Genomic DNA, 17,827 nt, shown 5'->3' on the forward strand with positions numbered 1-17,827 from the left:
AATTTATTGAAAACTTGAAATAATTGTTGCTTGGCCATATGATTTAGTGGAGAAGACCACAGGCAAGAGGTCAAGGAGACAGACGTGAGGTTGGTGATGCATCTGAAATAAAAGAGAGCAGAGATGACTTCAGGTAGGAATAATTAAACTATTAAAGTCACAAAAACCTAGATGCTCATTCTGGTTTAAACTTCTGCTGACCACCTGTTCACTTTTTTTGGGAACACAAGTGCAGACATACTTGACATATCAGTCCCAACAGAGAAGAACGAGGAGAGAGGTTCAGATGATGATGATGATGATGATAGAGAAGAACAGAGAGGAACAGAGAAGAGGGCTGGGGCAAGGCATTATTCAGGAGGGGTGGATGGGACGTTTATTATGTGCATTTATGTCTGTGTGTGTGGGGGGGGGGGGTAATGTGGCCGCATACCCCTATGAAATTAGATAGTTGTGCCCCTGTCCACAGTGTAACCAAACTTCTAACCAACAGCCCTGCCCACAACTCAGAGACTTTCCAATGAAGTCCTGCTGTTCTGCAGAAACCATGCTCTAGAAAAACAACACAGGTTTTTTTATATTGCCTAAAAATGGCATAATCATAATAAAAGGATCACTGGGAACATTAGAAGTAGGTCTTTAAGTCTAAAGAAATCACAAAAGGTTGAAATAGTTACACAAATATTAATAACATATAATTAAATAGCACAACATGTCTACTGACAAATTATTGTTACAATTCAATATAGTAAAAAAGTAGAAAGATGAAAACCAAGAAAATTAACAATATCAGCAAAAGCTGGGAAGTTAAACAGTAAAAATTGTGTTACTCAAGCAAAGTTCAATTTTGTTTTGAGAAACATGCAACAGTAGCTGCGTTTCTATTGACTATGAAATCACGCAAATTGGATCTGCGAAAATAAACTTGCTACTGGAAATACGACAATTTAAAAAGAAAAAACCCATTTATCAAAAAAAAAGTTCTTTCACTTGGAGGAGGTGCTTTTTGAGGTGTATCGAAATTAAATTATTTTGCAAAACTGCAATGGAAACACTTTTTCGAATTAAATGAGCCACATGACCACAGCTCTTTAAAAGTTGAACGTGTCATGTAAAATTGTTGGATCCACAGCTCCTCTATAAAACCACCAAGCCCAATTACCCTAAATTGCTTTATCCGTAGCCGCTCCCACGTGAAAGGAGCTTGCCGGTCCGTGGCCTGTGTGCGATAAATCATCAATCCATTAAAAGGTGACGATGAGCGCTGGTGTCTTGAAATATGAATGTATCTGCTGGAAATCAAAAATCCCATGTTTTTGAATGACTTATCTTGTGAGTTGGTTGGTGTTTATTCACAAAATTACGATTTCATGGAAACAGTGTCATTATGAAACTGTGTTTTTTCAACGTTTCTAGAATTTCGATAACGTTTTGCGCATATGTGTAATGGAAACGCAGCTAGTGGTAAACACAGAACTGTTTGGAAGATGCTAATTTTGTTTTTTTAAAGTAATTTATTTTTTATCTTATCATATTACTCTTGTTAAAATAACAAAAACAAAGTTACCAGGATGATTTTTAAACCTTTATTACAAGTACAATGTTTCCCCCAAAATTTGACTCTTTCCCTTTTTTTAATTTACCATTACACAGCTTAACATTTTAGATTATTTAGCAACTGTATTTGAGACGGCAATATTCTAGACCAGGTGTACACAAAAATCAAGGGAGCCTACAAAGCTGCAGCAGCCCCCCACCTGGGTCTATCGGACCACATTTCTCTCCTAATGACCCCATCTTACAGACTGGTGGGGTGCAGAAGCAGAGCCACCAGAAAGACTGTACAGGTGTTGAGTGAGGAGGCTACCACATCTCTGCAACATTGTTTTGAGGTCACAAACTGGGATGTGTTTGCTGAGGAGTCTGACCTTGAGGGCTACACGGCTGCTGTACTGGACTACATCAAGTTCTGTGCAGAGGAAATGGTACCCATCCAAACCATCAGAACCATTCCCCAACCAAATGCCCTGGTTTAATGGAACAGTGGGGACACTGCTAAAGGCCAGAAACACCGTCTACAGGTCAGGAAACCAGCTGGTATACAGCACAGCCTGGAGGAATCTGAGAAAAGGAATTAAGGAAGTCAAAAACAACTATAGACAACGGATAGAGGGAACCTATAGGAATAACGACCCCCGCAGCACGTGGAGAGGAATCAGATCTCTGACTACAACAGAAGTATCACACAGGTCAGTCAGGACAAGGATCTCCCAGACACACTGAACCTCTTCTTTGCTCGCTTTGACAAGCAGCAGGGAAGGCCCCAACCTGCTAGCAGGATGCAGCCTGAAGGGGACCCAACACTCAGGCTTGAGCAGCACCAGGTGAGATCCACCCTGGAAAGGATCAACACTGCAAAAGCAGCTTGACCGGATGGGGTTAAAGGCCGCCTATTGAAGTCCTGCGCTGACCAGCTGGCTGGCGTGTTCACTAACATTTTCAACCTCTCCTTATAGCTGTCCACAGTCCCCACCTGCCTCAAATCCTCAACCATTGTTCCTGTGCCCAAACACCAAACCTGCTGTCACAACACTTAATGACTACCATCCAGTTGCCCTCACCCCGGTGATAATGAAACGTTTTGAGATGATCGTCTTAGAACGTATCAAAGATAACATCCCCGCAAACTTTGACAAACATCAGTTTGCTTACCGGGCAAATACTTCTGCAGATATCTACATTTCTACCACACTTCACTTCACACAGCCCTGATCCACCTGGAGCAGCCAAACACTTACGGCAGGATGCTCTTTGTGGACTTCAGCAGCGCATTTAACACTATGATAACCCTCAAACTGGTCCACAAACTCTCTAATCTCCGACTATCGTCCACGCTCTGTTCATGGATTAAGGACTTCCTCACCAACAGACCTTAGAATATCAGGATGGGGAGCCGGACATCTGACACCATAATCCTGAGCACATACACCACAAGGCTGTGTGCTCTGTCCAGCCCTCTTCACACTCTTCACTCAGGACTCTGCTCCCATCCACTCCTCCAACACTAATGAAATTTGCGGATGACACTACAGTGGTTGGCCTCATTACTGACAATAACTAGAACTGGTACAGGCAGGATATCCAACACTTGGAGGAGTGGTTCAGCCAACGATCTGGTCCTCAATCCCACCAAAACCAAGAAGGTCATTATAGACTTCAGGAAGACCAGGGGAACGACACAACCCCCATTCCACATCAGAGGTGAGGATGTGGAACAGACTGACTCCGTCAGGCCCCTTTTAACGCACATATCCAAGAACCTGACATGGACACTGAACACCTCCAAACTGGTGAAAAGGGCCCATCAGAGGATGTTCTTCCTGAGGAAGTTGAGGAAGGCGGTTTTGGCTCCGGGACTTCTCAGACAGTTTTACAGGAGCACCATGGAGAGCATCCTCTGCCAGGGCTGTATCTAGAGTGATACAGCAGCTGCACAGCAGAGGAGAGGAGAGACCTGTCCCGGGTGGTGAAGACAGCACAGAGGACTGTGGGAGCTGAGCTCCCGGACCTGGACGTGGTGTACAAAGAGCGTCTACACAGAAGAGCACGGGCCATCAGCATGGACAGCAGCCATCCTGGACATCACCTGTTTGTGCCACTGCAACTGGGCAAGAGGTACCAGGTTTTAAAAAAAAAAGGACAAACAGACTGAGAAGCAGTTTCTTTCCCAGAGCTGTAGTCTCAACTCCCCCCCGCTTTCTACCTACCCCTGACTCAAATCTTCTCCATCTCAGACTTCCCTCAGTATAACATACCACTTAATGTGCAGTAACACTGTTTAGTTATTTATTTTGACATTTTACTTAAACTTCTTAACATACTTTTTGATTTTTATATCTTTATATTGGTTTTTATTCTTTTTATGCCTACTGTTTCTTTTTTGACAGAGTGCTATCGGAAATTTCGTTGTAGAAATACAATGACAATAAAAATCTTTGAATCTTTGAGACCTGGGCTACGTTAGAAAACCCACCCAACTCCCTAACTACAAAAATTGCCAATCTAGTGAGTATCAATTTACACTGGTTTTTCGCAGAGACTTCTGGGAAATTTCTAGGGCACTTGATTTAGGAATTGTAGATATTGAGAGCCCAACCACTATACAGTGCACTTAGTAGTGAGTAGTGAAGGATTTCAAACATAGCCCTGATATTTTCAAAAACAGAGACAACTCAGCGCATGGTCACAGTGATGTGGTCAAAGACACCAATAAGATGATTGGGACCTGTCTGTATAGAACAGGGCTGGGCAAACTACGGCCCGCCTCCATGTTTGGTCCGGCCCACTGAACAATAACAGAGACCCATGTTTTTGTTTTGTTTTTTTAATTTGGCCACACGATCAAGACGTGACATTTTATTCCTCCTTCTGCAGTCTGTGCTCCAACCTGAAACCCTGTAAAATCTCTGTCAAACAGAACAGAAGACGGTCTTCCCTTTCTACGTCGCAGTTCATCTTTCCCGGTTTAGCTCATTCTTTTAGAGCCATTATGCTGCATTTTTTTAACAGCGCACCGTGTTCTGTGTCCTGATTGGCTGGAGACCCTGTCAATCAATCTCCTCCGTGCCGTGTCTCCTGTAAAGAAACGCGGAGCTTTTCAGATCTACAGAAATCGATCAGTTCTTCATTCTAAGATCCTGGACCTAATATCTCTGAAGGTTTGAGAATTTAAACAAGAGAAAATGGTGAAAATGTTCATGTCTGTTTGAGAAAAGTGTATTTAGGCAGTGAGGAGTTTTTCTGCCATAAACGTCTGTAATCAGACTCCGTGGATTTCACCGATCAAGGTTATTTTTAGAACGTAACTCCTGCGATAAACAGGGAACTCTGTACTGGTGAAAAGGTAACGCAGATTCAATTTCAATTCAATTTTATTTGTATAGCCCAAAATCACGACAACAGTCGTCTCGATGGGCTTCGAAGTAAAACATGAAATCAAAAGGATCACGAATACAAAGAGTTCAATAGAAAAATACTAAAATGAACTAACAAACTGACTAAGCTATACTGGCATCCCTGCCCTTAGACCCCCCTTCGCGGTAAGGAAAAACTCCCCAAAAAAACCGGATTCCGGAAAAAACGAAGAAACCTCAGGGGTGCCCACATGAAGAAGGGATCCTCCCCCAGGACGGACAGGCGATTTACCAGAAATCTTAGAGAAGAATTAACTTATCTAAATCTACAACTACATATATAAAGTCCAGCAGACGAGCTTCATCCAGCCGTGGTTGTGGGGACAGTCAAAGGCGCGAGTCGAGCCGGAGACAGGAACCACAGCCAGGTGTAGGAGCAGGAGCAGAGACGAGGTACTCGGTCAGGTACAGAGCAGAGACGAGCCAGAGATGAGCCAGAGGCAGGATCCACAGCCAGGTGTAGGAGCAGGAGCAAAGGCGAGGTAAACGGTCAGGAACTGGAGCACGGATGAGCCAACTGGAGTCTGGAAGCACTCCCACTCCCCAGGAGGGGAGAGGAAAAGAGGGACAATACATGAATCGCACTGCACCAAACAGAGGCATGGAGAACTAAATGATAAATTATGATCAAGAATAGAGGAGAGGAAGGGTAGAAGTAAAAAAGGAAAGAGGACAGAACCCCAGTGCACCATAGTTACCCCAGCTTCAACTTCTAGCAGCCTTTTAAAAGAAATAGTTATTAAGTTTAATTTAAACAAACTAACATTAAGTTAAATAATCTCTGAATACTAGCTAGTCTGACAATAAGCCTGTCCAAAGAGGAATGTTTTCAGTCTAGCTTTGAATGTAGAAACTGAGTCGGCCTCTCTTACATGAGCTGGGAGTTTATTCCATAAGACAGGGGCTTGGTGGCTAAACGCTCTACCTCCAACCGTACTTTTACTAATTCTAGGAACCACAAGCAGTCCTGCATTTTGCGAGCGAAGTGTTCTGATTGGTTGGTAAGGGACTATGAGGTCCTTAATATAGGACGGGGCCATTCCATGTAAGGCCTTATAGGTTAACAGGAGGATCTTGAACTTAATTCTAGAATCAACTGGGAGCCAATGGAGCGAAACTAACACAGGAGTGATGTGATCTCTTCTGCTGGTTCCAGCTAACAATCTAGCAGCTGCGTTCTGAACAAGCTGGAGACTTCTTAAGGAACTCTTAGGACACGCTGCTAACAAGGAGTTACAGTAATCCAGCCTCGACGTAACAAATGCATGGATGAGTTTTTCAGCATCACTCTTAGAAAGTATATTTCTGATCTTAGCAATATTTCGCAGGTGAAAAAAGGCAGTTCTACATGCCTGAGATATGTGAGCCTTAAATGATAAATCCTGGTCAAGTAAAACCCCAAGGTTTCTAACTGTGGAATTAGGGGCTATACTTATGCCATCCAGGGAGACTATCTGAGCAGACAGAGCATCTCTGAGGTTTTTAGGACCAAGTATAATGACCTCAGTTTTTTCTGGGTTCAAGAGGAGGTAATTAATTGTCATCCAGGTCTTGATGTCACTGATGCAGGCGTTCAGTTTCTCTATCTGGTCATTCTGGTCAGGCTTCATGGATAAATACAACTGCGTATCGTCGGCATAACAATGAAAATTAATGCTGTGTTTCCTGATTATGTTTCCTAGGGGTAACATATAAAGCGTAAACAGGATCGGTCCCAAGACTGAGCCCTGTGGGACTCCATAGTTGACTCGAGTGCACTGAGAGGAATGGCCATTTACATTAACGAACTGATACCTATCAGACAGATAGGATTTAAACCACTGGAGAGCAGATCCTCTGATCCCTAAGCAGATCCTCTTGATCCCCAGATATATGCGTAGCTGCAGCAGAAGACATAGAAATTAGCTTTTCATTATTAATGGATGAGAAACAAATGTCCCTCGAAGTCTTTATTAGGATTATGATGAGACAGGATCAAGTAATTATTGTTTTTATGTATCGGTATATTTTTCCAGAATTTTTGTCATTGAAAATCATAGAGAGTGTTATTTGGTCATTGATTTATTTCATTAAAGCATTTTTATTTTATCAACCCTTGTGCTATCTTAGATGACCCCACCCTTTCATTGACGTGTTCTCCCTACCATGACAAAGGTGGATAAAGGTGGAAAGATTTCATGTAATCCATGGACACCAGTGAAGATCACAAATCATTGAAGAAAAAAGGTTCAGAGCACTGTCTAGTGGGTCTAGATGACCCAACCCCCAATGTTAAAGTGCCTAGGATAGCACAAGGGTTTCAAGGATCATAAATGAATGAAACTTTATTCATACAGCACTTTACAACTCCTTGAAGGTACCAAAGGGCTTCACAATAAAAAAAGAGATCTAAAATAGGGAACAAAGGTTTTAAACTAAAAACTCTAGAATATTCTGTTTTAGAAAATAATTTTCAATCCAGATGTTTTCATCTACATTCTATGTTATATCATTCTAACTCACAAATCTGCTTGTGGTCCGGCCCTTCTATCGAATTTCAGAACCCAATGTGCCCCGTGACTTAAAATAATTGCCCACTCCTGGTATAGAAGGATCTTGCTCATTTCGTGCAGGTCACTCATAGGCTGAGATGTTTTAATTCATGTAGCTTGACATTAACATATATTCTGCCGTATTTCCTAACCCCAAAGGTTTCTTCTGTCCCATTTCACCAATCTTTATTGGTGCAGGGTCAATCTCCTCCACCTCATAAAGAGTGTAAATCTGTTCACCTGGGAGTAGGCTGGACATATACAAGCACTTTCATTAGATTTAGAGACAGGGATTGATCGCTGAGACAAGATTGCACTAGCTCTTGACGCATACAGCTTTTTGAAAAACTAGTTACAGAGATCTGTTTGGTTCTGCTTCTGCAGAGGTTTGCAGAACCATGGAGTCATCATGCTGTTTCCAGTGGTCCCTTAGTCAGACATGTTATTTGACAAAGTCTGAGTCTACTTCTTCTGACATAGTGAAACAAAAGAAAAACTTTCCTTCCTCACAATGACATGCAAAGTCGATTTCTAAAAGCCTTTTGAGCAAACAAGTCTTTCGTGTACCTTCCAAAAAAGACAGGCTAACTGGCTCAGACTTTGTGGAGCAGTGGCTTAATTAAGATTGAAAGATATTACCAGGTGATCTAAGTGCTTTGCCTGTGCTTTGAATTGCTATCTAGCTCTTGTCTCCTTCAATCTATGTCAGAGACAATATGTTTCTCTACCAGTACTTTGTTCAAATGGTCCAATCAAAGAAAAAATGTGAACATATTTGGCAGTTGGGAGCTACACTTTGCAGCAATTCTGTATAATTTACTGAATTCAGAAGGTCTGATTGACGGACAACCCCCCCCCCCCCCCCCACACACACACACACACAGAAGTCAGTACCTAAGATGAAAGACTTTTGTCTGCCAATAGCTTTCACATTCCGTCTGTGTTTCTGACATGTTTGGACAAGTTGCTCACACAACAACAGGTTAGTAATGCTGGACAGCAACTTCGAGCTGTAGTTGTAAGGTCTGTAAGGGGAAAGAAGCAGTTCTTAAAAAATCACCCAGGCAATGTAGTGATAAAGACTTGAGCTTTCTGGTTTTTGAATGAGAGTAATAGGCTCCACCCTTATGAAAGAAAGATTTATTGCATATCTTGGAATTCATATCAGACGGTATATATTAAGAAAAATATTTCAATATATCAGCAACTTATCTGATTTAAAATATATCGTAATATATGAATTGATAACCTATTTCATTTTATTTATTCATATTTATTTAAAATCCTTGGTGTGCAAACAACTGCTTGTATATCTGTTGAAATAGATTTCTGTTTGTTAGACAGGAATTCCATATCAGACTTTCCAATCTACATTTTTTTATTATAAAGAGATGGATGGACCAGATATGGCTATGTAATAATTTATATAACTTAAATGATTATTTAAGGTATATTATATGATATATGCCTGTTTTGATATATAACTTATGTAATATGATATTGTGACCAATAGGGATTTGGTTCAGGGGCGTAGTGCGGTATATAAAGAGAACAGGTGTGTGTGTAGGATGTAACACTTGGCTGTTCCGGTTTTGCCGTGTGTCGTGGGGTTGCTGTTAATGGTATGTGTTTGTTTTCACATTCTTATATATTGTGTCTAATGTTTCACCTGTTTCTTACTATTTTGTATATGTCACATTTTTGTATAGCATCTTCTTTTGGTTGCGGTGCCGCTGTTTTGGTCTGGCAATATTAAAATAAAAGGTCTTGAACCTTTCTTCATTGTCTTCACTCTCGTTTCTGCCGTCGTGGCACGCACCTGCGGAGGTACGGCTACATTTGGAGCTGTGAGCAGGACCGTTGCGTCACGGAGTGGTGGCGGTCGGAGTCTGATACGCAAACCAAAGCAGCAGCTCGTTCAGGTGTTCGGCTGCTGACGTCATCACTGGATTCCGGGGATTCCCTTTGCCGCTGTCGTCATGGAGGAGCTGCGAGCGGAGCTGCAGGCTTTGAAGGACCGGATAGCTGTGGACAAAGCGACCATGGACGCCTTGCGGAACATGAATGACGTGTTGACTGAGAGGTTGCGGGAGCAGGAAGCTTCACCCACTGAGTCTGGTTTGTCTGCGCGGCGTCCCAATTGGAGCAGCAGGTGGTTCGTCATCAACTGGGCCGAAGGACAGTGTCATTTACCTCCCTAAGGAGAAGAAATGCTGCACTTTTTCCGGGGGTTCATGTGCGGACTTTTACGAATGGCTGGATGAGATCAACTCGGTGTTAAGTTTCCATCATTTTCAGCAGAGCGAGAAAGCGATAAATATATATGACCATCCTGGGGGCGAGGGCCAAGCAGGAAATAAAATACCGGTCTTCCGCAGAAAAGGCCGACCCGGATTGCCTGCTGGTGATATTAAAAGAAATTTATGAACAGCCATCTTCGTTGACTTCCCTGCAGAAACTTTTCTTTGACAGAAAACAACGTGACGGGGAAACGATGCGTGAGTACTCGCACGCGCTCATTGATGAAATTAACCGCTGTGAGGTAAATTACACTTGTAGTGATTTTGCCTTGCGGGATCAGTTTGCTGAGAATGTGCGGGACTCGATTCTGAGACGGGAGTTAAAGCACATCATCCGCCAGGATTCCACCATCTCGTTTTTTAACCTGCGGAAAGAAGCTTTACTGTGGGAGGATGGGGACGCGACTGCGTCTTACAGCCGACGTAGAGCTGATGTGTGTCAGGTTGATGGGGAAAAGGAGTTCCAGAATGTAAATGCAGTTACAGCTAAGAAGGTACTGGATCCAACTGCAGAAATGATCAGCGTTATGAAGCAACAACAGCAACAAATTACTGACTTCGCTAAGAAGGTGTCAGACTTGTCAGTAGAGATTGGACAGACAGCTGGTCGGGGGGTCCAACCACGGTCCGAATTGGAAGGTAAACCCATCTGCTTTGGGTGTCAGCGGGCGGGGCATGTTGCTCGTCAGTGTAGATGGAGAGCTCCGGGTAATAAGACCATTTTCGTACCGCGTAACGCTTCTGGTCGTGGCAACTCCGTCATTGTTAGCGAGCAACAGGGAAACTCTCTGCCCCTTTGGTGATGAGCCCAACTACAGGAGGGGATGCGATGGGCTCTGAATCAAAGAATTCTGATGCACTGGAGATTGAATGTCTAATTGGAGTTTGTCCCACTGTCGATGTTTTCATAGGTGATGCACGGGTGAAATGTCTTTTGGACACTGGTTCAAATGTGTCAACAGTTATGGAGTCATATTTTAATAAACGTCTTTGAAATATTGTGAATGGCTTTCACTCTGTGCCGCAAATGGTTTAACTATACCTTATTTGGGCTATTTTGAAAGAGATGTACATGCGTTTGGTGTCACCATAAAAGGCAGAGGGATCCTTGTGGTCAAAGATCCTGAGACTAACCTTATGAGGCAATGTAAAAACACTGTCCCCTGCATTTTGGGGATGAACGTGATTGTTTTTATGAACGTCACGGTCATGGTTAGGAATCCCTCAGTCATTCAGTCCCTGATGCATGGCAAAATGCCTTCAGAGATTGCCAGTCTCAACAGGCTGGTTCAGCGAGCACTTATGTTTACTCCACTGTTCCTTTTACTTATCCAGCTGGTGTACTGTGTTTTGTTCCAGTTGTTTGGCCACTCCTCCTCAGATGCTTTTTCCCTTGTGGAGGCACTTAGCGTGGAAAATGGGGGTTTGCCAGGGGAACTGCTTGTTTCCAAGGTTTTAGTCCCTATAGATAATGGCCATGTGGCCATTCCAGTGCTTAATGTCGGATGTTCAGATGTGGAGCTTCGGCCTCAAAGCCGGTCCTGCTCATTTCACTGTGTGGATGTTTTGCCACTTGGTAAAACTGGCATCAGCTTTGAACGTGTTAGTCCAGGAGAGGAAAGGGTTTTGGTACCGGTGCATGTGGGTGTGAGGACTGAACAGCTGACTGTGGGATCAGAGGTGGGCAATCTTGACCTCAAGGGACTTACCTTATGTAGCCCGGTCTTAAAAGAAGAAAAAACAGTTGTTCATTTAAATAGTATTTGTTATAAAAAATATCTATATTTGTTTAAGTTCTCTTTAGATAAACAGTTAAGTTATCTATGTAAAGTTAAACTGTTGGCAAGGAATTTATCTAAAGTATCAGTGTTTTATTATTTTTCTTAAGTTACTGTGAGTGTATAAAGGGTGCTCAATGTGTTGGCTAACCTAATTGGATGTCAGATTGTCTGTCAACGGATTCTGTGAGTGTTATTGGTTGGGTTTTGGATTTTAATCCAATCACAACATTAGAGGGCGGGACAATTGAAAAAAGTGTGTGCGTGTCGAACAGGCTACGTACAGAAGCTGGAAGCGTGGTTCAAGTTTCGGCTTGATTTATATTCTCTGACGGTGGTGGATGCAGAGTTCGCCAAAGGAGTTCAGAGCATATGAAATGCTGCTGAAGGTAAAGCAGTTGACAACATTTGTGTATGTAATTGCGCTGAGTTTTTACGAAGCACATGTTGTATGAGAGGAATGTTATATGTGACTAGCATGTAACTTGTTAGCAGCGGTTATTCTGTGACCCAACGTTACGGTAAAAAAAAAGTAAACGGTGCTAATGTTGTAAAGTATAACAGTTATTAAACACACTCAAACTGAGAGTTTGTGTGAGGATATTAATGAGGCATTTATGTGCATTGACTGAGGAGCAGGACCAGGACGCGCTCTTGGGGTATTCCTGTGGGCATCAGACGGAGATCCAGAAAGTTCCCGCTGGGACCCGGGTTGTGTTCAGTCAACATTGAACAAGAGTCCAGTTCCAGTTTGGGTCAAGTTCCTTTCCCTCACTCATTTCCAAGTCAATACACCAGAATCCGCACTGACTGAACCAGGAGGTTGTGAGTACAAAAAAAAAAAACACTGCACGTGCTTATTTTGTTTTGCTTTCTAAGTGAAGCGGTCAATACGTTTTAGACCTCAACGCTCCCGAGCGACGACACAGGCCTGCAACGGGTATTTTGTTTATTTAAAAAGGGACATTTTTTGAGTTTGTAAGTGTTTTTATTTTCCCATTTTCTTGTGGATTTGTGAACTAAGATTCATACTTTGTTTTTGATTTTTGTATTTGTTTTAATAACTAAATTTTCAGTTTATTTAAACGACACTTCTTGTCTGGAGTTTTTGAAGGTGTTTTTCTTGAAGTTTGGAGACGGTAAACGAGGAAAAGTTTTAAGTTATTAGATTTGAAGTATGTTTGGAAATTATTTAATTTTGACAATAATCAACTACAAAACACTTAGAAGTTAAAGGGATTTGTGACGGCACCAAACCATAAAAATCACACCCAGGGCCCCGCCCATAGTATTACAGTATTTGAGTTTTACCGTTTAGTTTATTACATGGGACGGGCGCTACACTTAGAACAGACCAAAAAGGTTAGGGAGCTTTTGGAAAAACATGAGGATGTTTTTGCAAAATCAGAGTTAGACCTGGGAATCACTAACCTTATAGAGCATGAAATCCCTGTCCTGAATGATCCCCCCATAAAACAGTGTTACACACAGATTCCCCCTAGTCAGTATGAAAAAGTCAAAGCACACATTACTCAGTTGTTGCAACAGGGCATCATCAGCGAGAGCAGTAGCCCATATTCTTCTCCTCTTGTTATAGTGCACAAGAAAGACAGTTCACTTCGACTTTGTGTTGACTACCGGCAACTAAATACAAATACATGAAAGGATGCTTTTCCTCTTCCGCGGATTGGTAAGTCTGGATACTCTTCATGGGGCAAAATGGTTTTTTACCCTCGATCTGGCTAGTGGGTACCACCAAGTGGGAATGGCTGAAAAGCATCTCTGCAAAACAGCCTTTTGTTCGCCATTTGATCTACTTGAGTTTACACGCATGCCATTTGGGTTGTGTAATACTCCTTGGACCTTTCATCGATTAGTGGAGCGGTTATTTGGTGACCAGAGGTATCAGTCCCTTCTATTATATTTGGATGATATAATCATCTTCTCCTCTACTTTTGAGCAACACCTAGAGTGTCTTGATCTTGTGTTTTCCCGTCTAAAACAGTACAATCTTAAAGTCAGACTACATAAGTGTTCCTTTATGAAATCTGAAGTGGCATACCTTGGACATTTGGTTTCAGCTGTTGGAGTAGCCAGAGATCCCGACAAAATTAAAGCTTTTGTAGAATGGAAGAGGCCAAGCTGTTTAAGAGAATTAAAGTCCTTTTTAGGCTTTGCAAGTTTTTACATGAGGTTCGTGAAGAATTTTGCTAACATGGCAGCGCCTCTCCCTGCTTTGGCCTCATTGCTATCTGTAAACAAGGGTTAGTCGGCCCACAAATGGGTTTCGGCAATTATGGGAGGCTTTTCAATGTTTGAAAAAAAAACTCACTTCAGCACCCGTTCTTGCATATGCTGATTTCAGCAAACCTTTTATTCTGGAAATAAATGCGAGTCACCAAGGACTCGGGGCTGTTTTATCTCAAGATGTGAATAGACAACTGCGACCCGTGGCTTTTGCCAGTCGGGGTCTTAAGTCTTCAGAACTGAATATGGACAACTACAGTGCCATGAAACTAGAATTGTTGGGCTTAAAATAGGCAGTTACTGAAAAATTCTGTGATTATTTGATTGATGACAAGTTCACAATCCTGACTGATAAAAACCCTCTTTGTCATTACAACAGTGCAAAACTCGGTGCTGTGGAACAACGATGGGTTTCTGAGCTAGCCCGGTTCGATTTCCAGATCTCCTATCAGCCTGGCAGGCATTACACTGGTGCCGATACTCTTTCTCGGCAGTATGTGGGGCAACAGGAGGTGCATACAAGTTCAATCGATGTACCTTACACTAGCTCCACTACCAGTTTTCCCACTTTGGACCTTAAGGCCCTGGTGAAGTTGCAGTCTGGTGATGGTCTGATCTCTACCTTTAGGAGGTTTTGGGATCGGGTGTGGGGCCAGCCGGACAGAGAGGCTTCAATTATGTCCCCGGGCAGTAGAGCTATTAAGACTGTGGAAGCGGATTGTTGAGGTTGATGGGGTGCTGTATCGGCAGTCTTGGGGACAGTGTGAGGGGCAGATCAGGCAGATTATACTGCCAGCCATTTTGAAGGACGAGATACTCACTCAGATGCATACCGCAGCTGGGCATCAGGAAGTAGAGTGGACCTTTGAGCTGGTCCGTTGTCGGGCTTACTGGCCTAGGATGTACAGAGACATGGAGGCTCTTTGCAAGACTTGTGAGCGGTGCATTGTTTTTAAGAACCCTGACCCGCAGGTGGTTACACCACAAGGACATTTGCTGGCTTACAGGCCAATTTGAGGTTGTGGCTATGGACTTCACAGTGTGGGAGCCTTCGTCAGACCAGCGTAAGAATGCCCTTATCATGACTGATGTCTTCTCCAGGTTTACTGTCCCAATACCAACCCATGATCAGCGTGCAGTAACTGCTGTTAAGGCCCTGGTAAAGAACTGGATCCAGCCCTATGGTGTTCCTTCTAGGATACACTCTGACCAGGGTAGGTGTTTTGAAACAGATGTGGTGCAGGGTTTGTGTAAAGTATATGGGATCAGGAAAAACCGAACTACCCCCTATCATGCTCAGGGAAACGGGCAGTGTGAGCGCTTTAACAGGACCCTACATGACCTGTTGAGAACACTGCATCCGCATCAGAAGAGACGATGGGTTGAATACCTTCCTGAGCTGCTGTATGTGTATAACACCACCGAACACCATAGCACAGGTTACTCAACATATTTCCTGATGTTTGGGAGGGCCCCACTTAGGCCTTTTGATATTTGGTTGGGTCAGGATAGGAAAGACTTTGAGAGTGACGAGCATGCTTGGGTGGTGGTACATCAGGAGCCACTGCGTTGGGCTTATAAGCAGGCGGTCCAGAATCTGAACCAAGCGGCCGAAGCTCGTCGTGCTTATGCAGGTTGTGTAAGTGATGATTTGGTCTGCTTTGGTCTGGCAATATAAAAATAAAAGGGCTTGAACCTTTCTTCATTGTCTTCGCTCTTGTTTCTGCCATCGTGGCATGCACCTGCGGAGGTACGGCTACAATATTGTGGGATATGATAAAATGTATTGTATATCAGTCAATATATAGGATATTTCAGTATAAATATCCATATATTGGATAGTTTATTTCAGTACATCAGTCGTTATATTGCGGGACATTTCAATAGAAATGACAATATAATGCATTGTATATTACCATACAGTATACCCTTGTTTTTCGCGGGGGTTACGTTCCAAAAAGAACCCGTGATAGCCAAAATCCATGAAGTAGAAACCTCTATTTTTTTTTTACAATTATTATACAATTAAATACTCTATTTTACATTGAAAAGAAAGAACAAACGGGCTCAAGCATTTGTTTCACAAATAAAAGTACTTTAGAAAAGTTTTTACAACAAATAACTTCTGTACTGTACTGTCAAATAATAATTTTAATCATCGATACGAACAGAAGGCTTCAAATTGCGGAGATTAGCCCCGCCCACCACGACCCGAGTAATTGGATTAAATGGGATAAAATTTAAAATTATACTGAAAAAAATACAAAGTACAGTCAGACAAACAGTGACTCAGGTGTATTTCACTGCTATTCATACTGAACCGCTGCATCCTGACTCCGCTCTGATGTGTTTTCTTCTTTTGAAGCCCGCGGTGCAGCTGTGTTTGTTCGGGAGAAGAACATAGTGATAGGCAGTTGTTGTCGCTCTTTTTTTCTATGGGTTTTAGAGAAACTGGAGATTGCAAGAGAATTTGCACGTACGTAATGTAAATTTGGCAAGATGTTTTACGTACGTGTACATATTAAACTGCAATGTTATTGACGCACAGGTAGAGAAAACGCGGAGTGACACTTTAGCCAAACAGAATGCAGAACACAATGCACGATGCAAATCCGTGAAGTAGCGAAACCGTGAAAAGTAAACCGCGTTATAGCGAGGGATCACTGTATATGAAAGTGGCAATAATTGCAATATTTTAATATACTGAAAATAATACTTCCATATATGGAAGATATTGTCAATACAGTGTTGCTCAATATACTGAAAAATATATTGTAGTTCGATATAAGCAAAACAAACAATAAAAATTAATTTGTCTTTGTTTTTTCAACTGTAGGAGAAATACAGCAGAATCAGAACTTAAAAAGATCTAGTCATCAGTTTTATTGAGTTTGGGAGAGTGTGATGTTAAATGATAGGGTGTTCACTAAACCCTTGAGTTAATGTGAAACTGCAGCAGACATATATGGAGTTAATTCAGTCTCAATAATCAGAAATGCACACAACCGGTTTTACAAATGCACACGCTCCGATTCACAAATGTCATTTTATGCAAACGTGAAAAATAAATTCGGAAATACACACCCTGTGTTTCACAAACACACAGATTGTGTTTCACAAATGCACACTAAATGTTTTACAAATGCACAATAAGTGTTTCTCACAAATGTGCACACTGTGTTTCACAAAAAACATTTTAGAAATTCACAATAAATGTATCAGAAATGCACAGTAAGTGCTTCACAAACATGATTTTTAGGTACACATGTGATGTGAACTCACAGATCATTCGAACTGCAGACTGTGCATTCAAAATCCCGTTCTCGTTTGTGAATCTCCCCGTGTGTGTGAGAGAATTTTCTACGGTGAATATTGAGACTCATCTGACGGAGCGGGTCAACTAATGTCACCATTGGCTAGTGAATCTGTCAATCAAACTCATCGGGAAAGCAGGCGGGTTCGCTTTTAGCCAATCGAATGGCCCCTTACACTTTCTCTACGCTTTCTGCGGGTGGCAAAAGCCCCGCCCTTTTTTGATTCTGGACCAGTCGGTCGTTAGCGTGTTAGCCTTAGCATGGCTTGTCGGTTTATTGCCTTCGGTTGTCAAAAATTACTGGCTTGTGCAACTTTTCAGTGGACCTGGGAGCAAGGCAACAGTGGTTGAATGCAGTTGACATTGAATCCATCGAACTCTGTACTGGTCATGAGATTTAAAATGAATGTTTCACTCGGGATTGTTTGTACGTTATTCTCTTAGCTTTCATGCTAGCGTCATTTCAACACTCAGACACGGTTTTGATCATATGAAGGTGGAGGAGAAAAATCTTCAACTTCCACAGGTTTTGTGGAGAAACTGGCATCACTTTGCTCCGTACCACGCAGTGGGACTACATTACCTCAAGTTCATCTCACTGTCAATCACAGATACCCAATACACCCCCCCTGCTCAGCCCGAAGTCACTTTGCTTGACCTTAATTTTATTTTTTAAATAACTCAA

The 17,827-nt window shown here is 42.3% G+C and overlaps 1 protein-coding gene and 1 long non-coding RNA gene across 2 annotated transcripts in view; both read left to right on the forward strand.

The window, feature by feature from the left end:
• The window catches only part of trhra (thyrotropin-releasing hormone receptor a), a 36,267-nt gene that overhangs the window by 7,295 nt on the left and 11,145 nt on the right, over positions 1–17,827 (forward strand).
• On the forward strand, positions 11,677–12,673 carry LOC110014814 (uncharacterized). The gene is made up of 2 exons (XR_002289812.3): positions 11,677–11,971; positions 12,216–12,673. It is a non-coding gene; the product is annotated as an uncharacterized LOC110014814 (long non-coding RNA).

Source organism: Oryzias latipes, chromosome 16, assembly GCF_053564925.1.
Source record: "Oryzias latipes strain Hd-rR chromosome 16, Olatipes_Hd-rR_3.1".
NCBI classification, from domain to species: Eukaryota; Metazoa; Chordata; class Actinopteri; order Beloniformes; family Adrianichthyidae; genus Oryzias; species Oryzias latipes.